Genomic DNA, 27,841 nt, shown 5'->3' with positions numbered 1-27,841 from the left:
AGGAGAATTCTACACCGTTCAAAAACTGTCGGATGTCAGTAGTACAGCGGGTGGATGCGAGGAGACAACCGGGTCAACGACATCCTTAAGGATATCGACGAACTCTGCTTGCTCGTACGGAAACACTAACGTCACTTGACTCAATCCCGTCCTTCGGGAGACCGCAGCATGGAAGAGGAATAGGAAGAGGAAGAGGAAGAGAAAGAGAAAGTAGAAGTGGAAAAAGAAGAGGAATAGGAAGAGGGCGCGGAAGGGTGAAGCAGGGATCGGGATTGGGGCGGAGAGGGGAAGAGATGGGGCGGAGAGAACACCGCTCGATATGGACACGGTGGAATTTGGAGGAGAGTTCGGAACGGTGGCTGGTGCTTTGCGAGGGGCAGCAAAGATCCCTAGGGCTAATGAAACTTTACCCCTTCGACGGGGTCTTGACTTTTCATTAACTTTTTAACTACGATTTATTCGAGATCGAGGGGTCAAACAAAGCGAGGGTCAAACGACTGCCGACTGACGCGTGAAGCTGTTTCGGTTTACGCAGAGCTCGGGATCAGGCATTTTTAGTACCTTATCCCTGTCCGTAGATTCAAGGCTAAAAACGAGCATGGTTTGGTGCCGAGTTTGGGTTGCGAATGATGGGAATGCGGAGAAAGACGCAACCCTGCCGGTGCAGGCTGTTAGGTATATACAATACACAAAGGACCACAACTCAATCGAGAGTAGATGTTTATTGGATCTTTGGCGCTGCGAGACTGCGCTATAACGTACGTATCAGTGCGAGAGCTTTCAGATGCTGCCAAGAAAGTAAAAACGGATGGAAGATCCGAGATGTGATTCTCGAGAGTCGCATCACGACTCTTACCACACGCTCTCTATCTTTGCGCTAATGGTCAATAGAGATCTCGGTTTCCATCTCACGGCATTCAGGTCGCAACCTACACTCCCTTGGCGTAATATGCGCAGACACTCAGCCCACATAAGGGTACCTTGCGACTACCTTGAGAGCCGTGCGCAGCGTGGCCAGCCCAAAAGGAAGGTTAAACTGACATTTACCAGCCCAGAGTAAGATTGGTTTGAGAGGTCCGGTCACAGGAACCGCAAATTCGGTTTCCTCGCAGCTTTTCGCTCTCTTTCATTTACCTGCAAACGCGAAGAAACATACAAGAATAAACGTGAACAATTTAGTTGCTGAAAGGGGATAAAAAAAAAATAAAAAATAAAAAAATCGACCCGACCTGGTACGCGACTGATTCTCATTCGTTGTTTGTTTTCCGAGGGACAACAGCGCAGCGATTTGGCGAAATTTAGCACGGCGAGGAGCCGAGACCCCGGACGCCGCAACTCTGCGTTGCCATCCGTCACAACGCCTCGCTCAATGTCCACGTTTCCCCCTTCTAGAGCCCTTCTTATCCTCGACATTATCATAATGCTACGGAGCACTACGTGACGAGAAAGATGTATCACTTCGCCACTTCACATCGTACCCGTGCGAAATGTTATGGTCCCGTTACTTATATTGTTACTTAATTGATATACGTGAGAAGTGTACTTCATGGTGCTAAATTGAGGAGGGTAAGAAACCCTTCGCTCGATCCCACTGTTTCATAACTTCTTCGCCACTGCACTCGCGGTTTCACTCACAGGCACACGTATAATAATCGAATAAATTTATAGGAATTCAACCTCCTTTCGACTATTCTTGGTTTAATCGGCGACGTCTAACTAATCTGCTCTATGCAGTGGTACTCATCCTGCGGCGACTGAAACGAATCGTGGTTTCGCCAAAAATTGGTATCAAATTAGGGATTAACGTACGTAACAAGATACATCCCAGACAACCAGTGGAATATTTTTCAGCAAAGGTTTTCCTAGCAATAAAGTAAGACGCGCAACGTTACGAATGTAGCAAGCAGTTGATCGTCATTCGTGATTATTCGTTCGGAAATTTCAATTCGCTTTTAAATAAGTTTCATCGCGACTCGAACTCGAGCTTTGGATTACATTCCAAAGCGTATACGACTACAGATGATAAGTCAGGAGTTGGGAACGTTTTGAGGGTGGTGAATGCGAGATATACTATAAAGTGTCTTCCGCGAAAAACAGGTCGTCCAACCCGGTTGATTCGCAGAACAGGAAAGAGCCTTGCTTGGCTGGCGGCCAGGCGACAGATAGACCTGAGAGCGACCTGCAGATAGATACGCGGGTTTTCTTCCACTACGAGCCCCAAGTAATAATCCTAACTCGCAAGTTAGCTGAGCTTAATTAGAACGGGGGTTAGTACGTCGGTCGCTGTCTGCTTCCCAGCTTCCCGGCTTCCCGGCTTCCCGCCCGAAGACTAACATCTCAGCCATTCCGTTCCCTCGCGGCCTGACCGCTGCCTTAGACCACGAATTTAACCTCGATTACAGTAACGATAATCACGCTCGATTGCTGCAGCATCGATGACCACCGTTACTCTGTCGAAATTTGCGAAGCATGAGGATTGAGTGAAAGTTCGAGGAAAGAAAACGATCGTCACATGTATCGTCATATGTACCCTACTTTAATCCTTCGCCGCCAGTATGCTTCTTTTTATTTTTCTCAAGTTATGAAAAGTGGAATTAGCTCGTTGCTGCAGCAACGCGCCGGGACGTTAACGGCTAACATCTGTTCCCGGTTCTTGCTTGGAAACATTTTTTACTCCAACAATGGCTCGGGACAGAAATTTCAAGTGAATCGTTAGGCTTTCAAACCATTAGACGAACAAATCCATTTATACGAGTATTTAGGTAAAAAAAAAAAAAGTGTATAAATATCTGACAAAGTTTAAAGCCCGAGTTGGTATATTTTATTCCGTTTCATCGTCGTTAGTCAACACCGGTGAATAAACCGATTCATTCAGCCATATTTACAGTCCAATGGTATTTCCCCCGGTGTAAGAATGAAAACTGGGTCAAACCCAAACGACCGCCTTAAATTGACTAATTGCGAGACCTCGGAGGCTCCTTTGTTTTCAGCGAATAAGATTTTTAATTGCGACAAATCCTTTGATTACCTCCGATTAAAGTTTGACGCCGGCAATTATGCGTAACAAACTTTATTCAGTTCTTTCATAATCCGCCATTGCCTTGGGTAAACTGTTAAGTCGCGAAAGCGGGAAACCGACAAGAGGGGTGCGAAACGAGTAGCGCTCCGCGCCCGACACTCTTTTCTCATTTACCGTTGAAAGGCATCAGAGGCCTGACTAAAGAAACCACAGGCTTTTTTCTTGTCGTCATTTAGAGCTCCCCAGTGAATACCGTAGAGAGAGATAATGAGGGAAAAGGCAAAGACATGTTTGGTATAATTGGCAAATAGTGGCTTCGTCACTCGCCTCGACGCTTATCGCGAAATTCATTGATCAAACACAAGTGTAATCGCCTTTTCTAAGGATAGAAATGAAGCCCGAACTAGGCAGCCACTACAAAGGCATGAATCGCAAGTTGAGCAGATAGGACCACGGTTAATCTGTCAATGCGCTTATCAATTCACCTTCAGTTCTAATTGTTAGAAAATTCACGAAATACCATTTACGCTCTTACTTATGCAGATATGTCAAAGCTTATAAATCCCGTTCCCTTGTAATACCGGCAGACTGACTGTTTCGCAATAATACCACATTTGGAATTTTACTTTTACGAGGTGTTGGTACAGCCATGATACGCGTTTCAGCTTACAGCTATTGTAAATGTACAGATAAGCGAAAGCACAGCCAGTGAGGATTACGGCGGAGTGAATTTCTTTATTCACCTTTCGGTGACGTAGATAAGAGCCTTTACCTTCACGCCACCTCTCGTTGAATGTAAAAAAATAAAATCGCAGGTCTGTGTAGAAGGGAGAAAAGACTGGCACGTAACCCGGCGGAACGAGGATCACAGTGATCGTGAAATCACGAGTGAAATCTTCGGATTTTTCGAATAGCCCCGTCACGTAGCCGAACCTTCGGCTAGATATATAGCCGGGAATGAGAAACTCCAGAGAAAGTGTACCGGGAAACAGAGTTGGCCGACTGCAAAGTGAAAAGCGGTTGCAGGGAAACAGAGCGGCCCACCGAGCCTGGTTGCCGGCTGCACTGGATGCTAATCGCTTTTAATGAGCGAAGTCACACCCTATAAAACCCCTCGCTGATGGGACTCTGGGGCTTACCCGGGACTTCCGAATGAACGCGTGAGAGAGATGCGTGCGCGATGATACAGTAAGTGCGCAAAAGCATCTCTCTGCTGAAGGGCTAAATCCACAACGGTGTACTTTAGGCTCGAGTGCTAATAATGATGCACTCTGTCCTCCGGCTGAGCGATGTCCCAGTTTCCCCCTCGGCTTACTGCGATTTCGCATGTCAAAGTGATATTCGACTCTGCCCAACGTGCTTGATGCACACGTACATTTACCAGGGCCTAGCTGAAGCGGCGAATTCCGACTAAGGGCGCAAAGTTTGTTGTTACGCCTGACCTTCGGAAACAGGTATAATCATGTAACGGTTCCAACTAAACTCATGTACCACTCAAGGCTATCACTGAAGCAAACTTCGAGTTCTGCGGCAGATGACAAAGACCTCGTCGCAAGGAATGGACCAGTCCGTCGTTCTTGGAATATCCAAAGTAAATATTGTTTCAAGCCCGTGAACTTTAGGACAACGCCCTCTTCTCAACAGGCTGCCTGGTCTTCGATTCTCGTAACCTCATGGGAAAAGGGGATGTATTGAAAATTTGTCTGTTTCACGTTTAAGAATTGATGTCTGAGATCAGAACTTGGTCAGAAAATGTATTTACTCTTCCCAAACTTTATCTCTCAATCTTGATCGTCATGGGTGAATAAAGTTGCACCACTGAGTGGTACCGATCCTCTGGAGTCCGAAACTTTCGTCGGTAGCTGAATGAGAGAGGAAAGTTTGAAAAACAGTTTGGAACACATCAGCCCCCGATGTTAATCTAAATTCGAAGTGCGCCTACGATCCGATTCACTGTCGTGAATCAGTGCATTGGAACCAACGTGGTCGTTCTGATTTCTCCTATTTTCCATCTCAATTTTCCTTTTTCACTTGACTTCTGCGATCCAAAGAAACAAGACTACTTCTATGACTGAAATGTCGGCCACGAGTACGAAGTATCAAAGAAGAAGAATCAAAATCGTATTGAACCACGCAGGGTAAAATTCTTCGCCTCCAGACGAAATTGATCTCGAGTAGGGATATTCTATTACTCAATACGTGTTAAAACTTTCAGGAGTACGTGACTGTCGCTGTTTTTATGACATACAAAAACCAGGCGAAAATATTGAGAAAACAGTTAGACATTGCGACTCACTCTGACAGATAAAAAGCGAAACCCTCGCAGAGTTGTGCCTTATCAATTTTTCCCCCGTACAGCTCCGTCCTCATTCTTTTCGGCAATGTGTTTGCTCTGGCAAGGTCTGATCGCTTGACCGCTAATTGCCTTCGGATCCCTCTGATATTCAACATTGCCGAGAGAATGGGTTTCCTCCTTTCCAAATAACCCACAGCCGTATCCTCAAGACCGTTAAATATTACCTTTGCGCGATAATATTGTCCCTCTGTCACGAGCTTCGTAGCATAGACCTCACGTTTTATACGTATGTTATACAGGGTACACGGACGCGGGGTATGTACTTTTTTACAGAAGATCGACCTCCGTCTGATTTCAGATGTATTTAACGTGGGTATAGGAGGTCCTTCACGTCGACTCCCCATAACTCCTCGACGAGAAGAGCCTGAGTGACGTTACGGACTAATATCCTTCGACAAAGACGTATCGAGGCAGAAAGTGTGAAACATAAGAGCGAAAAACGTCTTGAATACGGAATACACGAGTTGGTTCGAAAACGAGACCAGGTTCAGGCGAAAGCTCCTCATCGACGTCAAACTTTAATTGCCGAGGGTATGTAATTATGTCAGGGGTGAAATGGTCGCGTGCAATCGATGGCGTTGAGCCGATTAAGGTAATCCACGCACCCGCGGGTCGCTTCTGGTTTGTTTTACACGAATTATCCTCGAGCGAAAGAGGAACAGAGGGTCAAAGCGCGGGATATATTGCGCGAATCGTACGAAACCCAGAGCGAGCTTATCGCCACCGGGACCTTTCGGCGAAAGCTTAATCGAGCAGGGGCGTCGAATCTTGGGTTAGTTACATCAGTTGGTTCGTCTGCAGAAATAATTATCCACCACCTCGTAAAGGAACGACGTGCCGTCGAAATGAAGCGGGAAAGTACAAGCATGGGAGAAATAAGTTCGGTGAAAGGGGTGCCCGACACGTAAGAAGCATCGCCCGGGAGATCAATGCACTTGAAAATGGCCCCAGTGTGGGAGGTTTTAAAAAACTCTTAACCTTATTCAGCGGGTAAACTAAACTCGGTAACAAACTAACTGGTACACTCAAAAGTGGCTTCAGCTCCTCGTAACCCCACGGTGACTTAACAAGGCGCACAGGAGTGCTCTAAATTGTGCCCCACCGACTCCATCCCGTCCCTTCCACTCGCCCCCAGCTAGTCTACCAACCTTCAAACTTCTCCTCCACCTTTCAGCTTCCTCGACGAACCTGGTTCGGCGCTCCGTCGTATATTCCGCAGGTACTTTTACGCCTCTGGCACCTTGGCACGGCTCACTTTTAATAGGCTACTTTGGTATGCACTCGAACGCGACGAGGTTCTGCCACGACGCATAATATACCAACCTGCATCAAGCACTTCGACCCCGCCTCAAACACACACAACCGCAGACGTATTTACACACTTGCGCGGACACATTACATGCGTCTTGAAATATGCACGTGTATGGCGGTGGGTATAGAAAACTGCATCCTCCGATTCAAGAATTCAAGTCTCATCCAAAGATACTGCAGCACATTTGTTATTCATGTATATGTATAAGAGTGCGGCTACCAAGGATGGTTACAAATTTCGACACATTCAACGTTCCATCACCATATCTGCTACTTCGGGTATGTACCAGCCTTCCAGGTATACACCGAGGCATACGGCTACAGTAATGGGCTGCACGGCGAACCCAAGGTATACAGAAATCCGTGCATCTACGTCTCGTTTGCCGGGGAACACATTTGCTAATGGACGACACGACGGTCCATCTCCGAGCGGCTATTAGTCTCGGACGTTTGAGCAAAGACGTGTGGATGTGCATGGTGGTAATTTTGGAAACCGATATACGCATTGCAGGCTATCGTTGTGCATGTTCTTCGAAAGTTCCCCTTCCTTTATCGCCAATTGAGCAGCGTTACTCGCAAGAGTTTTTGCTTCTTGATATTCAGTCCAATTTTGAAAATTCCCGTTTATTTCGAGACGCTATCTACATCTCTGCGCAGAGCGGTGAAATTCGAGGTTCAAAGAGGCTTTACAAACACCTTTCGCGATGCTTGCTGAAAAGCCGGCCAAACCACCGCCACTCGGTTAGGCAGACTTTGAAACTTCTGTAGGTACACATATATAGATATGAGGATTATTATCTGTTACTGTAATGGCCTTTAGCGCGTTATACACAGAACTCTCTGGAACCAGGAAAATGCAGATTAAATTTAATTCGACAGGTTATACATTGAGGTAATGGACTTTGCGTTTCACGCACAAGTTACTGCGGCTCAGAGGTTATTATAGAGAGCAAAAAAGTCTTGGTTTATTTTTAATTAATTTTCTCAACGAGTAGAATCCGGATACACAATGTCGGTGAAAAATTTACTTTACTATCCCCCGAGCCAGATGGAAACAAGTGAATATCCTTGAAATTGTCTATTTTCATTTGAGTCTTATCGCCTGGCCAAGAGTTAGTCTCTACTTCCGCGTACAGAGCGAAAAATGAATGATTCAACGAAGCGCATAAATAGGTGAAGAGAAACTTGTTTCCTGGATCAAAAGAGAGCAGTATGTAAATAAGGCAACGCGTACTTAGGCACACTTTCATCGGAACAACCTCTTCAATTTACTCTGTCACCGGTTGAACAAAGTGACGGCGGCGGAGGCCTTTTACACGCGAAGGAAGACGGCGTTTCGCCATGGGTGCCAGCCAAGGTTTGGGCGAAGAAAACCCGTGACAAGGGTGGGAACCCCTTCGTCTTGTCTGAACTCGTCCTTGGTCGTCGAGTGATGGTAGTCGCTAGTCGCTAGTCGGTACCACACCACACCACACCACAGAGCAGAACTTATCTAATATATTCTCGCCCAACCCACCATTGCAAAGTGGCTTCCCTGCGTACATCACGCGCGTTACATCCTACGAACCATGGTTCATTACGTCGTCATAATTAGACTGAGATCCTCGCCGACGCACTTAACCCACGCGCTGTACGGCTTGCGTGAGACTCGGCTGCGGAGGATCTTCCCTTGATTAATCTCAAGGTTCGTCATCATCAACAGCTGGAGCCGAAATCGAATAAGGTCCATGATAATCGAGATTCTCTATTATTTTTATCTCAAGCTTTTCGAACACAATACTCGCAACTAAAACGTACATTTTTTTAAATACAACCACGAGGGCTTGTAATTCTTTAACAAAGTAGCCATGTAACTAATTTTACTGCGGAAAAAAAAATCTCAATTCCGTACACCTTATTTGATTTCTACTCGGAAACCCGTAATTGTTTTACCGCAGGTTGAATCTTTAGAAATTTTGTCTAAAATTCAATATGAAAAAAATAAAAATCTGTATAAATTCACCCTCTATTTACACACGCAAAAGATTGATTTCGCTGGCAAAATTCGCGGTGAATTCACTGACAGATTTCGCGAAAAACCGTGTGGACCTCGGATGAAAAAATGTTTGTTGTAGAACAATACGCTGGTCGAATTACACAGAAAAACTTGCTCACCGTGATGCAGAGACGAAATTGCCTCCTGGCAATTTAGTATGAGAAAATTTGCACACGTCAAGTTACCAGCTGTAAAATTTGTTTGTGGGTAACAAGGGCTGGACTTGTTGAATGAATTATTTTATTGGAGCGATGTTTAATCGAGAAATTGCTCTTTGCGTGTGCTACGCGCTAATTGATAAAAACATTTTTTTTAAAAGCCTTTTTGTAGTTGCGTCATGGTTGGTCAATTCGTATTGTTTTGGACGTAGGTACACAGAGTTTCGACTGACGAATTATTACGAACTCACTCTCAGGTGATAAAGTCGAAAAAATTAGTTCATTCCCGACTCAACCATAATGTAACCTTTCTTTGACATAATAATCTCTCTTAACTCTTTTCCCGCATCTGCGGGAAAAAAGTAGCACTCTTCTCCCGCATTTGCGGGAAATATGAGATCATATCTTCCGCAAATTGATGTGTAACATCTTAGCTATTAGTATGTGGCATTTGGTGGGACTAATTTTATGAACGCAACGGAAATGTGTAACAGGAAGTAGAGAGAAGCGCGCTCTATTCAATGTATTCAATTTACTGCAATATGATTCTTCGGTGCTAGCGAGCATGGCACAGACTAACATTTTCATAACGTTTGAGAAGAGTGAGAAAGAGAACGAAGAAACAGCTGTCAACCGTTCGTTCTGAGTTTGGAACAGCACGACGCATTGCCGTGTACGACTCTAATATTTTCACGAAAATCTTGCACCGAATTCTTCTGGTTTTCTCTCTTCCATTTTGAAATATATCTCTCTACATTATAATTGATTATTATCATTTGAACTGTTGATGCTGCTAATATAAAATAAATGCCAGACAATTATTTTTATTGTGTTTGCAAGATTTTTTCGAGTTTTATTTTATTATTAAAAAGTATATTTATTACGTGAAATTTTTTTACTCTTCCTAGAAACATCACGACATGCAGCCTTGGAGCCGTTCCCACACTTTGACTTCCGCCGACCTACATCCATGCACTACTTATACGCGTTATTTGGATTTTCTCTTCTTATCTTTTCAAGTCAATAATGTGGCCAGAATTGAGTCAAAAATAAAGTCCTACATGTAACAGAGAAATAATCTTCGACTTTATTCCCTTGTTACATAATGTACTGTTCCTGAAGTGCGGAGAGTTTCTGTACAGATGAGTGCCGCTTCTGAAATATTTGTACCTAGTATTAGAAGCGGTGGTACGAAACCTTTCGGTCTGTAAAATCCTGGTAATTTATACAATCCTAAAAAATGCCTGTGAAGTCTTGCTTGCTTTTGAGAATTCTAACCACCCTGAATTCCACGCCTGTTATTATTAGGATGTGAAAAAAGTCAATTTATTTTTCTTTGGCTGGCAGGTAGAGATCAATCTACAGATTTCATAATTCCGCTTTTGTTATTCCTATCGATCGGCTCCACCTTCGTAAGCTGGTAACTTTTACTGGTATACCTATACGTACGGTGAAACAGTTAATTCCTCTCTCCCTTCGCGATGGTTTATTATTAAAAACGGATCAAGTATCTGCTTTTATATTCACGAAAAGAACTCCGCTCTGACTCTTTCAAGCGGAGTTTTTTTCCTGCAACGAGCACAGCAACACAGTTACGTAGAGCATAATTTCAATTAAAAATGACTGGGCTTAACTGTCAGCCGGTATCATTCAAAAGAAACAAAAATCAATAAGGCACAGCGGAGGTAACTGACAATAAGGTAAACAAAACGCCGAAACGTTGCTGTCAATTATCGTCCGTGCCTGTCTAATTTTGTGATCCGAGGCTTGATACTTGGTCAGTCTTACTTCTGTTCGGTACGGAGAGCCCGAAAACAACCCAGCAACCCTCTCATCCTTTCAACCCATCTCAACTTTGTGACTTTCTTTCTTCAGTCGGAAAGAATTGAAGACTCGGATTTCCCTCCCACGAGGCAGATCAGGTGGACCGTGTACCTATCCCTGGGTGCTGAACGAAAAGCTTTAGTCGTCTACGTCGAGGTTCGGTTGGTCGAGTTCGATTTTAGAAAAGTATGTGGCGGGTGATCCTTTTCCCACCTACGTGCCGCATCGAATAATGGATGAAACAAAGGCCCTCGAAATGTCAACCGAATATCGAGGAGCGGCTCTGCGCGCTCTTCATTGCGTATGGGCAAAGTGAAACACGGAATATAGTTGATATTATGTACCCTGGGAAGCGGTTCCCTCGGGTGAATGCAAGATATATAGACTTGAAGCGAAATTCACTTTGCTTTCCATCTCGAATACCAATGTAACCGAGTTAATATTGGAAAGATAGTACAGGGCTCATCGAACCTTAATTCTTCAACTCGCATCATAAGCGCGAATAACTCTGCGAATGAGGTCAATGAGTCTATAAAAACCGCAGTGTAGGTCGATACACCGTTTCGATATGATGAAATTGGTGATGTGGGAAACGATGACGAAACGAGGTGTCTACATTTTATACGATTCTAAGGTACCCGGGGATACCCAAGAATCGGAGTATTTTATGCATAGGTAATAGAAAATAAGTATATCGATCTGTATACCTGTACATGGGCATGTATACATGTATATGTATACAGTAAGAGCGAAAGAAGAGAAGTAAATGAAATGAGGAAAGAAAGCTAAAGTGGAATGAAAAAAGAAGGAAATAGAGAGGGAAAAAAACCTAAACCCGGAGAGATTCCACGATTTCTCGGATGGTGCACCGGGAACTGTAAAATGTGATTGGTCGTAAAATTGCGAGTCTAAAGTGGAGCGGACAGTAAACGGGCCGGGATTATCGCGTTTTTCGAAACCTATATAACATCTACTATGGAATAATAGTATTCTCTCGTCGTCACGGAGGAAACTTGAACCAGTTCAAAGCCCAACAGCGACTTGAGCTCAACGACGCATTAATTAGAACGATTTAATTCAACGACTCTCAATTACCGGCTCGTTTTCAGCTCCGACAATTTGTTCCCCTACGCGGGATCCTCGATGGATCCAAAACGCGAAGATCCCCGACGCTCTCGCCTCGATATCAGGCCGTACAAATATCCCATGGGAAGTAACCCTGCAGTGGTCCAAGTTGGCGATCATTGATAAATGCACCTCTAGGGTAGCTGCGATCAGGAACTGACGTGTGAGCGCACCGTTAAGCGTTCATCAATAAAGGAAGTGGAAACCAGCCCTCGGGAGCCAGAAATCGGTTTAATGGGGTGGGCCGAAGCAAGGGTGGAAAAGGAAAGATCAACGAGCCGACGAGCTTGTTGCCAGTGGCAAGGGCTACCGCGGGGTGAGATTTAATAAAAGATTGGTCACCGCGATTCCAGGTCAGAACGTGTCCTCCGGTGCTGCGGGATCTCTGACCCCCAACGACGCCACGGGCATCCTCTGTTCCAGGATTAACGAAGATTTTTGCGGGGATTGTCTCCTGGCCATCCGAAATTCCGATAAAGCCTTTCAATTAGCCTCGGGTCAACCTGGCCCAGGAAACTTGTCCGACGACGAAACCGATGCGTCGCGTTAAAGCACACGGTTGAATTTACAGTAAAAGTATTCCCACCGATAGAAATAACGAGTAAAATACCCGGCGAAAAGAATCAGCCATCAATGTGCCGGAGGTGAACGAGTAAAGTGGGATATCGAAATTACGTTCCCTTGGCATTGTATGCGTTCGTTTTATTTTACATTAGAGCCAATTTTATCAGTGACTCGACTGTTTCAAATACAGCTTTCAGCGGGGGAAGGAGAGGAAAAACGCCGCGGCGAAATCTTTTCTATTATAGTTGGCCAAACTTTCTTCGTAATATCACTACGAAAATTTCATTAGCGGTCGTTAACTGGCCGTCTTTCACGAGATAATGGAGACTCTCTGATGGTCGGGAAAGATTGTAACAAAGGGACTACCGGCCGCAGATGTTTGCTTGTTTCTGACCTTTGAATTAGCCACGACTGGTTTACCAGACGTAGCCAAGATTTTGTTCTATACCGGAAACAATAAATTCACAGTTCGACTATCAACGTCATCGACGTCGAAGGCGTTGCCAACGCTTCCATCATACGTTTAGTCGATAAAAGCGTAAGGAAAGAGATACGATGAAACAAACTGAATGCGATTATGACCCGTCTGGTTTTCATTCGAATAAATCATAGCGGAAATTAGCCAAATAAGTAAATAACGATAACTCAAGAAGGAAGGGTGGGAGGAAGAATAAAGAAGATCTCGGAATCCGTATTTGAGGTGAACAATTGAGAAGTCATTGTGTAAAGCGGGTGTTTTAATCTTCTACCAAATATTCCATTAATCACAAATCAAATTAATTCACTGACAATCTCAATTTCTCATTCGGTATCGCGAACGAACCGAATCCTCGTGCTGAGGTGGTTCAATCCTTAACAATATCATTTGAATCTTGGGGTGGATTGTGCGTCAAAATGATGCTAGGAAGAAAAAAATTCATGAAAGATTCAAGATTCCGCCAATATCCAAACGTACCTCACATTAAACAGCTGCGTTTTTAACTTTAGAGATCAATAATTTCAAGCCCACATTCGACGAAGCCAAGTTTTGTCCCTGAGGGATTCAATCATCTGATATATTCGGAATGATCGGAGTGACTGAAATCTGAGTAATGAATTGTATGCAAATGTCAAGCAAGACATCACGAATTGCGTGCAAATGAGCTAATTTTACCTCCACAAATGTAGTTAGTTTTGTGATAATAAGATGATTGGCAGTAATAAGGCACAAATTAACAACAATGACGCAGTAAGTTATGCAATTTCAACAGTGTATATACGATCTCACGTCTTGCACTCAACATGCTCCTAATTTGTGTCGTTATACTCCGCAATAATCTCAGTCAAAATGTGGTATCATACTCGTATGTTGCAATGTACTTGCTGCTTATTTGTGCTCCTTTTACGACAATCGGTTCGTTAATGGTAACGTAACGGTGATTTGCACACAATCGTTATCCATCAAAATACCGTAAGTTACGAGCTCCCGTCAATGCTATCCGCCATGGGTAGTTCAGCAAATGGTATAAGCTACCAGCGCACGGTTTACCTAGGAAAAAATTTCGTTCCACATATCTTTTTGGAGGGAGCCCCTCGCGACACGCTCCAACGACAGCAAATATGTCTGGCAGATGCACTCTCGAGTTCGCCACGTACGTACGGGGGAGGGAGAGCGACAGGCGACAAACGGTGAACGACAAGGAACAAGCGACGGGAATTTCGCATACTCGCCCAGCGCGCGAAGCCGTGAGCAGCCTTCGCCAAGCTCGAAACTCAAACAGCGTCCCCTGAATCTAGTGACGAAGCTAACGTCGCGGGCTGAAATCGGAAACGCCAAAAGCTCGATCCCGGATATGAATGATGAAGCGTTCCCGAGCTCGAGTTTCCCCCTAGAAAAAGTGCTGCTTCGTGCGTAGACTTTTCGCAGAAAAGTCGGTTCGCGCAAATTTGCTGAGAGTATAAACTGTCGTAAGTTACACGCGGAGATAGTGAGTCTGTCGACTCGACCTTTAACCCCTTTGTCTTCGCCCAGCATTTGCTACTTCCTCATAGCCACTTTGACTAATTTACCGACGACTACGAGTTGTTCACGGAAGTACCCCGACTCATTTTCACCATAAACTTTCCGCCATCCAATGTTTTCGTTGTACACAAATGTTTACGGCACACTATAACAGTTTGTGCAAAATATCTCTTCCGACGTTGGGCGTGCAATAAGAGGTACCATTTTCACACAGTATATTTCCGACCCTTTCGATTGTCACCCGGTATCTTGAAGGACTGGTAAAACTTTGTTGATTTAGATTCCGAGAAACGTCCCGTATTCCAAACTCGTCAATAATAGCGTAACCCTTCAAATCGGAGGTTGAAGTTTCGATAAAAATAGTGTCGATAAAACAAATGTAAGTTGATTTACTTGTTTTTATTTTTCAAGTAAAACTCACTTCAACGGATGGATGGTCCCTCGATAGTTCAATAACTTTTAGGAATATCTTACACGTTCACTTTTTCTATGAACAGAAATATTTCAGCATAAATTACGAAACAGCTCGGAGTTCGGTTTACAAAGTTTGTATGACCACAAACTGCAGCTGACGTGCCTCGAGGCAGTTTGCGTTTCTCGCGCCTCTGCAGGAGGCTGAAATACGCCGTGGCCGTGGGGCCGAGTAATCATTAATTCCCCCGGAAAAATCGTTAAAATGTACCCTCGTCCTCCGTGAGACTGGATCGTGTTATCTTCTCAGCAAATTCGACAAGACGTTTTTCATCTTTTTACTCTCCACCTTTTGGAATATTTTCTGCCCTGAGAGATTTAGCCCGCGCTCTGAAAGCTCACGGGGTGCGCAGATTCTCCGTGCAATCTTCGCGTACTATATATATATATATATGTATATATACATCAAGTTGCTGTATTGTAGACGAGTTATGTAACAGAGCTTTGTATGTATGTACGTACGTAGGTACCTATGTACAATGCCTCCGAGTTACGGCCGGGGTGCAGAACGTGCATAATGAAAGAGTGATAATCTCGAAATCGCTGTAGTCTGTATTGGTACAGCGTACAGTCTACGACCGGAGCTCATAAAAATTGGCAAAAATCTCTGCCGATCCCAGAAGGGGATGAGAGAGTGGTTTGTACATTTATCAAAAGCGTCATTCATTGTGAAAAAGTTGCCGACGCCGTACACCAGAGTGTGGCAGAGGAAGGCACTTGAATCCTGATGGCGCGTAAGTGTGGACGCCGGGAGGAGAGTGAGAGGTATATTGAGAAGGGAGGAAGAGAGGGGGGGGGGGGGGGGTGGTAGGCAGACTAATCGCGTCTAATGAGCCGCATCCCGTCGTCGGAGATTAAACCCAGCCGTTACCTGTAACTAAGTGGCTGCGTCATCGTTACCGCGGCTCAAAAATTTCACCACCACCGTTGCTAATAATCTCTCCGCAGAGCTTGAACCCCGGGCTTTGTGCCGTGCCGAGTCGTGCAGGGGTCGGCGCTTAGACGGTAAACCGTTTGCTCGACGTCCCCGTTGCACCAAGATTTCACCCTGTGTATTCCGCCGTCTGCGTGGGTGAGTGAAGTGTGGATCAACGCCCTACGGGGGAGGCTGGGAGGTGAGGTAGGCGGTTACGGCAAAGGGGGATGTAAATCGGGCGTCGAGACGCAAAGGACAACCTGGACCTACCCTCCTCTCGTCCTATCGGCAGAATCAGCACTTCTCTTTCGACGGCATACCCACGTAGCTTACCTACCTATACTACTGTACAACAGCGACGGGCGCCGCGGCGCAGCTGCAGCGTGCGAGGAAAAGACACTCGCGGTAGAAGGAGACGGCTGCACACCTGTGTGCGCACCGAAAGCAGCCTTCACTTGATGATGTACGACCTGCCAAAGCGTTTTCACTCGGTCTCGCTCGTTCGAGGGGCTTCTACACCCTCTGCCTCTTCCCGAGGAGAGAAAGGGTTTCCGCGTCTTGACGCAAAAGAGTGCGTATAGCAGGTGTAGACGCGAACGGAACGCGATTTTATGCACCTTTGCCAGTTTTCTTCAGTCAGCTCGCAGCTCCGTCCGCACTTGTACATGCAGGCGGTAGAAGGTGTAGAGAAAGCACAAAGATCGAGATTCGTAGCGGCTGTCACGCAAGGAGAATAAAACTGATCGCTGCAGCCATTCAAAGTATCGAAGCGATGTAGCATTGGTGAATTCTACAATAATTGGAGATGAAACGTTTTTTCACAACTTTATCCTCGGGCGAACTTTTGCTACCGTTTATACGATTGAACAGCTCAAAACTCTTACGAGACAAAATGAGCCGATTATCGTGTCGCGCGTTTTACGTCTAGAACTCCTTCCGGCAGACGGTACGAGGGGTAGAAATAAAAGTCCTATAATCATTTTCGCTCCGCGTTTACCTGCTACCGACGAAGCATTATGCGACTGACTGCGCGTATTTTCTTTTACTGTTTCAACTCCGTTCATTCGTTCATATATTCTTTTCTTTTTACTTGGTTTTCAGGAGAAATAACCAAAATGAATTACACAAGGTGAGAATAAAGAACATAAATTTAAGGTGTATCATGTCAGGAGTGATCCTGTACATGCATTACGATATTGGTAATGAAGAATGAAGAAGGTTTAGTCGAAATCCGGTCAGGTATATAAATATGTTTAATTGTTGGGCGAACGAACATGTTCGCGTTTGCGACGTTTCACCCGGGCCCCGCCGACCATCATCAGAAAAATTTGACGACCTGTGTCTGCTTAGGTGTTGTTAGTTCGGCATTTTGGACGGAAGTGACGTCGCAAACGCGAACATGTTCGTTTGCCCAACAATTAAATATATTTATATACCTGACCGGATTTCGACTAGACCTTCTTCATTCTTCAAACTACCTCCTGGTCACTAATCTTTCACAAAGATATTGGTAATGTCAATGAAACGTGACATATATAATATTGGACGTGATTAAATGAATTTTAGTTTGACTCATACGTAAGTAAGAAATAGAAGTAAATCTACGGGGTGAGATTTCGTCACGGCCATGATTTAGCACCATGCAACGTTTGCGGAATATTGCGGGTCGGACAGTATGCGATTTTATGGAGCTTAATCGGTCGGGCGAAGTGTTGCGGCGATGTTTTCAATGTGTCGACTTACACAAGGGCCTGCCTTTTGATACGGGGCTTTTTTTGACTGATAAAAAGGAACGAGCTACATATACGAGCTAGGTTAAACGGCACCAGCTGTTGCGGTCAATGCAAATTTCTGCCATTCCTCCTCACAGAGCCGAGATATGAACCCTTTCAATTTGAATTCGTGCATACGCACACACACGCACTTACATTATATACGTGTGAATGCCCTACAAGTTGACGAGGCTCCGAGGACACGAGCACTTTATTCAGAAGCGTACGAGTATTTATTAGTGATAAATTGCTCCATTAAAATGAAGGAGTACGCGAACGTGATGAGGGCAGCTTTTTTCAATATGTGTTTCTACCACGCGTGATTTTAGCCTCACGATATTTCAGTTACTCATTTATTGTAGGTAGCGTAATTTTTTCACTCTCTTTTTTTCGCTAATGAAAGAACATTACCCCGAATGACTATAGCGCCTGTAGTACTGGCATTCGGTTCAAGCTATTCTTATCTAAGAACCGGAGCAATTTATGTACATGTATGAGAGAGACTGCAATCACTCCGTATTTCAGCACGTTGGCTTGTCGATAAAAATCCTCCACTTGAATGTGAATTTATATAAAATGAACAATCTTATTGCACACACAAGGCAGGATAGATCACACGAAGAACGTCACACGATGTGCACATATTAATGTGCGTTGAATATAGGAAAAATAGCTTATAATAGCTGCAATAAGGTTTCGTCCGACTAACAAAAAAATATCTACAGTTATATATATACAGCTTGAATAACATTTAGATACAGGTTGCGACATATTTCCTTTTCTATTGTTCAGAACCCTACAGGGACTTTACAGACAAATCGACTTTGCATTGTATTAATCGGAGGACGAAACTATAGATGTTGTATGAGACGAATAAAACACAATTACGCAACTCGGCAGAGAAAACGTATCTAGACAAAAGTAGGGTCAGGAATAGTGAAAGGGAACCGAAGGTTGGGATGATGGGAAGGGAGATGGGAGTGGATTACCTAGTTTATGACGTCATATAGCCTGACGTCGAGATATGAATACGAAGCGCGTCGCCTCACCTACATGCATAATATATAACCTATGAACGTGGCTATATTACTGTCGAGTGGGCGATGGCGGGGGAGAGGATTCGGGGGCGGCGAAGGGGATGCGCCGATCCTCGGGACTGACGACGACGTTGCCGCGGGATCAGTAGTCTAGTGGTGACTGTCCTTGGAAGTGGGTTATGCCAATTCCCTGCGGCGACGGCGTCGGCGTACCTAATTAGTTTGCTAATTATAAGTACAATTCCTTCGTCAGGACCATGCAGCAACGGCAGTATGAAGATCGGGTTGGATTAATGCGAGATAGTCGCCCTCGACGCGTCGGTGCAGCAGATAAGAAAAGAAAAATAATTCTCCTCGCAGATGAAACGCGGAAAATTACTTAACCGTGGAATCGTATTAGGTGCATAAATTGTATACACATGCCTGAAGTCATAAGTATACGTATACTTCGGTTGTAGAATAAACGCAACAACGGAAACTTGTTACGGTGAACTGCAGCAACGCTCGAGACACGTGCGGAAGAGTAGATTGATACTTTCTACTGCCGTTTGCACGGATATTTATATATAGGTGTATAAATGTATTATACGATGCATTTTCCGATCTTTTTACAACGCGAAGGTATTACGATAACCGACGGTACGTATACCTCATAGTCTTAGCTTGCGTAACGTATCTCTTGTCGTTGTAATATGCGAATATCCTTGTACGATAGATAGAGAAGAGTGCTCGTTTAATGGAAAAAGATCCTGCTGTGCGGGATTTGGATTCGACGTGCTTCATTTCGTATGTAGCCGTAGTTTACCTTTTTCCACGATTTCTTTTTATCACGATTTAAATTTGAATATACACGTCATATTGCGCACTTCCCTTGAATGACATGTCGAATAATACGTCCGTTTCTTCTCTTCGATGTATTCGTTGCAAATGATGCAACGTGATTCGGGAGACGCGGATAGACGGTCGACGGTTTCTTGCGACGAATTTATCGTAAGCCTACAGGGTCGCATTTTCTTCGTTTTTTAATTAACAATCACCTGGACTAAAAAACTTTTTGCGTAAGTTCCAAAGAAGTGGTGAAAAATTGATGTGTGTCGAGTCGAAAACGTAAATTCTCTCGCGGCGGGAAATATAAATTCTCGTGGGGTGTTTTTTCTTCGGGGGTTAAATTATGAGTTCCATGATTTAAACCGAGAAGTCCAGTCAGATTCGAAAAGTCGACAAGAGTGCCGGAGAGATGATAACCGAGTACCGTTAAACAGAAAATAATTTCTAAAATATCATCACCGCTACATTTAGCGAGCAATTTGAAATCTTCCTCCTTGGAATTATTGCGTACTTACACCTGCTCATTGCACTGAATGTTAGACAATACCTATACATATGCATACATATTACATATGCATATAAGATACGTACAATCCATACCTATTACGTACGTATAGGGATTATATAACTAGGTGTAATAACATGCATGTTACGTAAGTGTGAGACGAGTATGCGACACCCACACAAACGACCGTGCCATCTATACCGGACGGATACCTTACTACACGTACACTTGGGTGTGCACATGGTGCTCGATACGAGTATAACGGGTGGCTGAGGGGGTGGTGGCGGGGCAGGGGGAAAAGGGTACAGTCAACGAGGAGACCCTGGGGAAACGTTTACTGCCAAGTTAACGGCTAATCCCAGTTATAGTTACAGTCATTAGGTTATGCTTAAACCGACGTTATTGCTTGCATTAGTTACCAGTGGTGCTTATATAACAGTCGATTTCGCTTCCAGCTTAACTAGCTATTTAAGCAGATTTCATTTATACCCCATAACCACCATACCCGAAGCTGCCCCCTACACATGCACTCGCACGCTGATCGTCCCATGGTTACGCGACACGTAATCGTGGACCTCGCTTCGGATCTGACGTTGTGAGGCGGCTTCTATACTTCTAAAGTCTCACGCGCTCGCAATTGCAGGATCAACGTGTGCACCTACCTATATCTACGTTTAATGATTATACGAAATTTATTTATTGCATGGTTCGAATTAGACGAAAAATTATTGGACGTCGTTGACTCGCGGTCGAGTTGAAATGGCGACAAATCAGCTTAACGATCGTTTGAGGATCGGTTGGGTATTCATTATATACATATTACGCGTTCATGGAAGCTGAATCGAGAATTTCCAAGTGCCTATTCAGACGTCGGTAGAACTGGAAACCCCTTATTGAGCACGACGTTGCCTGTTCGAGTTTGACTTTTTTTTCATCACGCCTGAATTGGGATTTTCACCCCCTTAGAAGTATATAAAATTGCGAATATAAACACAACGTTTTAGCATGCATTTGCGACGTTTGTTAAGAGCGGGACGTTCCTCGGCGTTTAGCGAACAGAATAAAAGAATCCCGGGACTTGACCCTGCGGCGTGCTTTTCTGCATGTAATTTAAATAAATAACGACCGACTCAGCAGCAATCACCGGTCGTGTTGCTCGGTGCTCGTGAACAAAACATCGCCTCTCACCTCTCGAGGAGCCCGATGTGTATGTGTGTAGTATATATGCGCCGTCTTTAGAATATCGCGAAGATTCGCGTTATGCAAATTCTGTTCATAAGTCAGCCAATTTCAACGGAAAGCAACCTATAAAATCCGTGTAGGATAGATCAGCGCTTGCAGCAGGAACGGCCCGGCGATACGTAAAAGATTGTATGTGAAATATATAACATATATACATCATGTTACAGCGTTCACCCGGATTAAAGCTTAACGTATATAGATATGTATATGTATACAAATGTACAGATCGATGCAGCTATAATACATTATACCTGCCTGTAAATTGTATCGTAATAATTTTTTTACCATACGATAGTGAAGGCGAGGATAGTATGCGAGAAAAATCCGCTCGCGTATAATGAGTTGATATTTAAACATGCCTTGCATACGTATATTTTTGTACTGCTTATACCCGATCGGGTAGAATTTGCACAGAAATGATTTTAAGTTTCAATGTAATAATTCGAATTATTATTCGCCGGACTGCAGTCTATGATTAATGCATTAAAAACTGAAAACGAAGAGGAAATACATCCCGCATAGGTAACTCGAGATTCCAAGTAACTCTTCTCGTCGAGATAATTTAAACTTTCTCAAGCATTAATTAGTTCACACCTCGCGCGTCGCGTCATGAATACGTATACACATTATAACTGTAAACGTGTATACATGCATTAATGCCAAGAACTTGAATTGTTCTGTAATATCGAAGTTTCCGAGTTGTTAGCAGTCGGCGAGGTAAACAAAGTGACTGGACTCGCCCACAGCTGCAGTCACTGCCTGAGAATCGTCAAGTAGTAAGGATCAACGGTAGCCCCGTCTCACAAACCGCGGCGAATAGAAGCTTGAAGAATAGCGAGAATGGAGTATCGGAAATGAAAAACAAACATGGAACCGATGCCTCGGATATGGATTGTTTTTTCAGCTACTTGAAACGCGGCAACAGTTGGTGTCTTTGTTTATTTATTTATTTTTTTTCTTTCTTTCCTTCCTTTACTTTCCGTACCTCTCTGCCGATAAAGAAAACAACGCCGCTGATTTCTCTGCAATATAACCTCCCGAGAGATTCTCAGTTTACAAGAGTAAATATAACGTACACAGCGGCTTTCGTAGGTGCAGATTGTAACTAAAATTGTTCGAAAATTATTACGACTGAAAAACAGACGCTTTGCTATATAAACGTGAAATTCTGCGGAAGAAGCTGGTGATAATATTCTTATTATAGGTGCATTCGTTATCACCCGAAACACTTCACCGATACATAATTCAATTCCGGGGTGAAATTCGATTTCATTTCATTTTTATTTTTGCATTCGTAATACACGACGCATCCGCGTATTCGTCGGCAACGGCACTCGATTGGCTTTTATACGTGGCCGTCGCGGGATAAAATCGTCCGAAAAAGGAGTGACAATAAAAAAAACAACCCCACGCAGTGTCGAAAAACAAAAATGTACATATCACTGAAACTGGCAAAAATAAAAGTATTGAAAAACATGTAATTGCGGGCGTTCAATTAAAACGCGAGTTATTTGTACTTTTGCACTATCTGCAGTGTTTGTGATGGGTCACGAATCCTATCAAAGAATTGAACTTCGTTCACTGCACGCTGTACAGTTATTATTTTACTCTCCGCTGACTGTGCCTTTTGGCTGGCCGTTTATTTATTCAATAAATACAAATTTTCCAATACTTTTTACCAACATACATGACGGTTTTTCACAAAATATAAAAATTGAAATTGCTATACCTATAATTGTATACGTATATGAACGACAAAATTCCGTTGCTGCATTAATTAGAAAATATGTTCCAAGTCCAGCAAAAGACTTTGCTAACTTTGCAACCAGATTTTAAGTGTGGTATATGAAATCTTCTGGCTAGATCTACAAATTCATGACTGAAGGATTGGAAAAATATCAATGTCTCTGCGTTAATAATTTTCTTTTCAATTGGAATACGTTTATAATCTTTCGAAAAAAATCTCACTCTCGTTCTTTGCAAGTTTCGAAATCAGTGGTATATGTGAAACTCTAGACAACGAGCGAAATATCGGTGGCAGCTAAAAGTACATGACGTGATCGAAATACTTCCGGCTCTGGCTTGAACATCGTTATCCCTAACGTTTTCAATTTCATTCTCTACACTTTCTGTTCCTACTATTGGGATATTTAACGTAATCCGAAAGGTAGATAGGTACTCGTATTTCTGCAGGGTGCAGGATAATCTACGCTGTCGGTCGAATCGAGTGGATTTCCCGTAAATAGAGGTACATAGGTATTAAATATTAGTGCCGGATTTAGTTCGGTGGCCAAATTCGAACGTATAATGGATGCGAGAGCACGCACTCCGGTATCGCACTAATTCTATTCCCGGGCACACGTACACTGTGAAAAAATAAAAAATGAAAAATAAAAAATTCACGATCCTGACTATAATTTCATATGGCAGCTGCTGCTGGGAAAATCGTTATCTGCATGTACACGACCGAAAATGGATTGAAAGCACAAGAGCTGGTGACGTCATCGAATAATAAAATTCAACTTACGTATTATACGTAGAATCCGGGCTGGGATTAACGACACGCCCCACTCGCAAAATTCTTCTTTTTCATCGAACTCGTACGTTCAATCGTATTTTCGATTAGAATTTTCGACACCACATATCAGTTGATGTAGAAAATCAGAAACCATATTCAATCGAAAATATTAACATGCACCACGTGATGTAGCTGGTAGATCTGTAAGTTGTATCTACTTCAGGGTCGACGAAAACTTTGCAAAATTAACTTTAAGCTCGTTTTCGTTAAAGGGTGAACCGAGACTGATATAGTCTCTAGCTTAAAAACAAAGTGTAAGTGACTCCGGATTGATGAAAGCCGGCGAGAAGAAAGTGCCTACGTTGCGTCGCGTCGCGACGACGTCCCGCCTTCGAAATTGCAAATTATCTCGCGCATAAATACCGCGGCGTTTTATACAACGTAAGCCATTAACTCGATCAGGATTCAACGATAAAGAGAAATTTTCACCGATGACAATCTCTTGGAGAGAAGATTGATCGCGTACACGAGAAGCGTGTTTCATTCGATGCTCTAATCGATCAACCGGAAGGAGTTCGTCCAACAAGGTTTCCGATTCAGCCTTTTAACTACATTGCCTCGTGAGTGGATGCTTAGAAAAACTTTTTCACGAGTGATTAAGCCCTTTTGCAACACCGTCGCCTTTCCCTGAGATTTATCCCAATTATGTAAGAACGGAATAATGAAATAAAACATAATCTAAATTTATAGACTCCGTTGTCGACAGCGACAAAAACACTCTACGGCAACTTGTTCATTTTGTTTTATTTTTTTTTTTTTCCACTTAGGAGTAGCATGTAGGTAAATTACGGACTTTGCTCTTCGACGAACTAGATCTAGATAAACCAGGCCAAGGGAACTTCTACTAAACTTTCCGATATTTTACATTACTATTTGACTTCGCATTCAATCCATAACGACCGACGGCTGATCAAGCAACAAACAAACCTATTTTCTACACATCCTTATCACTCGTCGGTCCGAAAATAGTGGACCGTCTGTTCATGAATACTAAGACTGTCCACAAGATGCAGAGACAATGACTGAAGTTGAAAAAAAAAATCCGATCTTGTGTTTCGCGTCGAAACACCGATATGGATGGACTTGGTTCGCTTTTGAAGGAAATAAAGATTGCGAAATATTTTACGACAATAATTCAAAGCTACAGTAACTTGAGATAAATAAAGCTAGTTACCGGTTTGAATTTTGAAAGTTACAATTTCATTTTATTTCGCATATCTTGTCCAAGTGTTCGGTGATTCCTTTTTCGCATGTTGTACGATTTCATATAGGTTACACAAATCTAGATCTTGTAATGAATCCCAGTTGAAAATGTATTGTAATCAGCTTCTAGAGTGACAGGCTTGATCGAAGTTTATGTCAAGTATCTTGACTTCGGTTAATTTTCTGATCAAACGAATCGCCTGCTTAATCTGCAAAAATACGCTCGCTCGGTCGTCGTAATTGCAAGCGGTCAATAAACCAGAAGAAAAATTAGCCGGTACCTTGTACGACTCTTGAAATCAGTTCCAACGTAAAACCAATAAAACATCAAAGTTACGGTGCAGAAAAATTTGAAAGAAAGGAAGAAAAATTTTCCTCGGATTTGTACATAGCTGCAATGAGCGTAAAATATTTAAAAATGAAGTTTATAAAGAACATGGTCTGGGTGTAGCGGGTATAGTGTCGAATTATTGAAACGATCTATGTATACTTATAGTTTGAGAAAATTTCAACTTGACTCGATATTTCGTGAAGCTTGCCTAGCGTAATGTTGAGGATCAACTTCTTCGTCGTATCGCTCGCATTGAGCTATACATTAGAAAGAGTCGATAATAATATAGAAAGTTGAAGTTGTTTTAAATAATAAATTAGAAGGCGTTGGTGGGCATGATTGACTTTATGGATGAAAAACCAACGCTTCCCAGAAATGCCCAAGTTGAGATTAGTAGAATATGATCCCCTGGTATCCAAGCAGGTCTGGAATCGATTAATATAAAGTAACTCTCCCCCTTCATCCGAGGACGTTAACGATGCTTAACGCGTACGGCGAAAAGGGCGTCGCAAAAGCGCTGGTACCTACATATATATACATCTCTATACAAGAATGGGATCTTAATTCAGAGTGGATTCCCGTGAAATGTGAGGATTAGGTGAAACGGTGATCGGATATCTCGTGTATATGTCGTAGACAGAACAATTTCGACCTGTCGACAGGCGTCCGTTACACCGCAGACTAGACAATGATATTCATTAATGATTCAGATCCGTCTAGCGGTTCGTTTGCCGATTGACACAGACAAGTTACGCATGCGGGCCGCAATCCATCCTGATACCCATTCCTACAATGGATTTCGCATGAACCCAGTCAAATCCCGCAAAGCTCTGCCTCCGACTGTTCTGCAATACTGATTCGCTTTGTTTTCGGCGACCTCTGTGACCTAATTTTTCCCTAAGTTGAAGTCATTTTCAACCGGTGGAATGAAAAAATTTGCCAATGCAAGGTGAGTAAATAGAATGTTATCCGTTTTTCACGATTCAGACGTACGAGGCTTAATTGTGAAGTTGCATCGATCAATATGGGAAAAAAGGTGTATAAGTTAAGGAGTATAATATGCAGTCCATAAATATATAATATCAATTTGCGTATCTCGCGCAAATACATTAGCCTACTTTTGAGAAATCGTAGATCATGAGAGACCTATGATAAGTAGATTTCGGCAAAATTACGGCACAGAATAAAACTTTGTACGAACTACAGCGAAGTAGGAAGGTAGGTAAAATTTTTAGTCTAGACGAATAATATTCAAATTTTACCGTTGCTCTTTGTGTATTCTTAGATGCGTCATAGCCACGGGTTATAAAGGCTCGGAACGCGGGAAAAGCCCCCCGGGTACAGTTATTACACGAGCTAATACGCGCTGCGGAGCAAGTTGGCGAGCACAGCTATTTTCCACCTTTGATAAGAAAACATGGGAGGGGGATAAAGGCTTGTGAATACGCGAAGCGGCGAGAGATTTCGAGTAAAAGTTCAGAGAGCTCTGCAGGTTTTCAAACGGGGAATCGCATGAAAGTGGCACGTTGACGCCGCAGAATGTTCCGCATATCGCGTTCCCGCGTGTACGTAATTAGAGGAACTCCGAGCTGCGTGATAAGAAAAAGAGATGAAACGAAAATTCACCGCTAATCACTCCCGGCATCCTCACGTGCGTTTACTGTTTACCGTAAAGTAGATACGTACCTTTTGCTTCAGACGTGTCTCGGCGTTCGGAGCTGCATGTTTCCTCAGGGAGGATGTAACGTTGGACGCAAATGGAATTCGGCTACGTTAAAGTTGGATAAATTCGTTGAGGCTGACGCGATAATCGGGCAGTTACAAGCATGTACTCGTGTGCCGTTACATCGGAAGGTAAACAAAACTACCGCCGCAGCTGCTGTACGCTGTGAGGGCCACGGCCACTAATATCTACCACAACACCTCGGAGTCGGTACACCAAACAAGACACACGACATGACGCGAGCGTTGCAGCGCTAGCCTTCCGGAAGTGTGAAATACACTCGGGTCGAGGTCGAGGACCAGGTTGCGCGAGGTGCTTCGACACCTCGTCCCCGCGACAATTCCGGAACAACTGAACCGCGCGGATCACGCCATGAGTTTATGCTGGCTCGGGGGTTGCAGGGTTGCGGGACGTTCAACAACCAGGCGGGGGTTAGACTACCGGCGTGTTGGGTGCCCGGCGGCGCGACGCTCAGGGCGCAAGCGCTTTCCGTACGCAGTTCCGGAGGCACTCGAGAATTTCGCGCATTGTACACGGTGTCTCTTGAATTAGCGCCCGACGACGCGTTACCGAGAATCAATCATTGATCAGCATTCGCGAAGAATTGCTACAGCCGCCTCGCGACCTTTGGGGTAAATTATGCGAAAAAATGCCGCGCAACTTGACAGCTTCAAGCTTATACTTGAGCGAAGTTCTCGCCGAACTTGGTTTGCTAATTAATCCATTAAATCCCTGGCGTACCGATCGTATCCGCTGAAGGGAGGGATTTTTGTTGGAAAGATTTATCACTTCCAACTAACAGAGGTTTGTTTAAACGCCATCGTAGATACTTTCAATTAAC

At 43.7% G+C, this 27,841-nt stretch overlaps 1 protein-coding gene across 1 annotated transcript in view; it reads right to left on the bottom strand.

Moving 5' to 3' along the window:
• Positions 1 to 27,400, bottom strand: part of LOC107218965 — a 116,335-nt gene extending 88,935 nt beyond the window's left edge. The window contains exon 1 of the mRNA XM_015657014.2: positions 26,964 to 27,400. The gene's annotated coding sequence lies outside the window, so the exon portion shown is untranslated. The remainder of the gene's footprint in view (positions 1 to 26,963) is intronic.
• Between the last annotated feature and the right edge of the window lie 441 nt (positions 27,401 to 27,841).

Source organism: Neodiprion lecontei, chromosome 4, assembly GCF_021901455.1.
Source record: "Neodiprion lecontei isolate iyNeoLeco1 chromosome 4, iyNeoLeco1.1, whole genome shotgun sequence".
Lineage (NCBI taxonomy): Eukaryota > Metazoa > Arthropoda > Insecta > Hymenoptera > Diprionidae > Neodiprion > Neodiprion lecontei.
Note: the sequence above shows the minus strand (reverse complement) of the source record. Positions and strands in the feature narration are given on the sequence as shown.